Source organism: Ixodes scapularis, unplaced genomic scaffold, assembly GCF_016920785.2.
Source record: "Ixodes scapularis isolate PalLabHiFi unplaced genomic scaffold, ASM1692078v2 ptg000822l_1__unscaffolded, whole genome shotgun sequence".
Lineage (NCBI taxonomy): Eukaryota > Metazoa > Arthropoda > Arachnida > Ixodida > Ixodidae > Ixodes > Ixodes scapularis.
Window position 1 is genome coordinate 638,121 of NW_024610043.1, and position 2,354 is coordinate 640,474.

Consider the following 2,354-nt stretch of genomic DNA (forward strand, 5'->3'; position numbering starts at 1 on the left):
AACTTGCGGCACTCGCGGTCCAGAAAGGAGTTTGCTGCAGTAGCGACGGAAGAGGGGGGGGGGGGGGGGGGGGGGGTATGGCGTTGGCGGCGCGTGTTTTGTTTGCTAAGCGCTTCTAGCAATCAATTCAGTAGAAGGGAACAAACATCTTTATTTCTGTAAAACGCCCCCCTTGTCACGAGCTCCTGTGTGTATTTTAACTTCTTTCTAGTTGCTTTAATTTGGCTCATCGTATTGTACATCTTTCGTTTCTGCGTCCGAGGGCTTCGTAGAGTGTACATGTGGTCTTGGGTTGCTGATGCTGATGACGGTGCATCAAGGGTGTCACTTATAAAATTAGAAGTGCCCGCGTACATGAGATCCCGTGTTGCTGATCTGGATGGTTGTGCATCGCGGGTGTCACTTGTAGGATTAGTAGTATCAGCGCTCTTGCCACGGTCTGGTGGAGGCCATCTTCTCTGTGGTTGCTGAGAGAATGTCAAAAATATTAAATGCGACATTATTTAGAATGGCATGCATTTATGGCAACAGTACAGGTTCTGGACAGGAACGTAACATCTACAGAAACACATTGTGTCTGTCAGCCTATTGGTTTGGAGGATTTTGTTTTTAATTTGAATAGCGAATGGTGGGCAAGTCTTCCACGTCGGACAACCAATCAATGTACCTCAAGATACTTTAAACATGTACTCTGTGAATCATGCAGTGCAAGTAAACATATACTTGTTAACCCTCGGAAAATAACAATACAAAAAATATTACAATTCAGGGTTCACAATTTTTTCGTTAGCCAACCAGCTTGCCTGCATTCTATCTATCTGTCAAGTAACCAGGTTTCGGAAAGACACCACAATATCTGATTACTGAATAAGGGTGTGCGAAAAATGAAACTTCAGCTCGAATTGAACAGTGCCGAATAGTTGGCAGGTTACACCCCTAGAGTAGCTGGTCATTTCACCGACGAAACCTAATTGAAGTCTTGAATACAAGTGGTTGGGAAGTAACTGGCCGGCAACAACCCGGAGATAATGCAGGGTGGGGCTTTCCCCGCCGCTTGCCGGGTGACGTCATCCGCGCTATAGATAACTGCAAGATATCGGGCGGTTGCCCTTTTGTAGCGACGTTCTCCGTGTATCCAGTGGTACATGCGCCACTTCTGTCCGACGAATGCATTCGAAGCAGCAGGCCAGAAATTGCATGACAATCGTTGCGGTCGCACCAAAATTTGTTTTACTTATACGAGAACGCACACGAAGACGCAGTTCTACGTCCTAAACGCTGAGTAATGCAGAAAATTCGTTCCTCTATCGCTTCATTCATTTGCAATTCCCTCTGCGACTTTTGATAGGAAGCAATGCCAATTAACTCTTCTAAATGTGTACATACTTCTACGAAACAAGAACCGTGTTCGACCGAGAAAATGAAACTCGACTTTTAAGCCCGCTTAAATAAACTACGCATCGCTGAAAGGTGGAATTCAGTAAGAATGTGACGCCAGTTACGTGTTTCCTGGATCAAAAGGCACAAAAAAATGTTCTCTGTGTTTGACGTACACCTAATCCTAATGTTTATGAAACCGAGCTTTGAAATTGTGGGTGCCTGTAGCATTTATTCCAAAAAAGAAAAAAAAAATGCCAACCAACCAAAAATAAACAGTTATGGCTTTCTTATTAATCAGCGTTTTCGCTGAAATAAATGCTACAGGCACCCGCAGTATCAAATTTCGGTATGATGAGTATTATGCTTGGGCGGACGAAGGCTAACAGAGAAATTTTGTTTTTCTCTTGTACCTATTCAGGTAAAGTTGTGCGGTCAAACTTTCGCATTTTGTCACCACCGCTAACATCATATTCTCGAGGGAATTCGGCTTTCTGCAATCTGTAGTTTATTCAGGGGGGCCGAGAACCCGGGTTTAATTTTCTAGATCGAACCCGGTACATTCAATACCTAAAGTTTCCTCTTACTACAATTGTAGTGTACACTTCCTATTTCGTCGGCGTTGTCGCGCTAAAACTATGTTTAATATGCTATTAGCGAACTAAATAGATTTGGAGTGTATTTCACGAGGTTCTTTATGAAAGCACTATTAGGTTAGTATATAATTTCAGTGCATCGCTTTTTACAAAAGGCGAAAAAGACGCCCGAGGCTGTTTTTTTCGACGTCCACCAACCGAGCACTCCTGCCCCCCGCTTCTATCTCGACGACGTCCTGTGCTTGGCCGAGCAGGCGACTTACGAAGCGTCTGGGCCCGCACGTCAGCCGAGGCAATACCGCGGCAACGCCGGTTAACGTCACATCCCCGGCGGAGATAGCTGCTATGGTAACCATCCCGCGCCCCCCACCTGCCACCGCC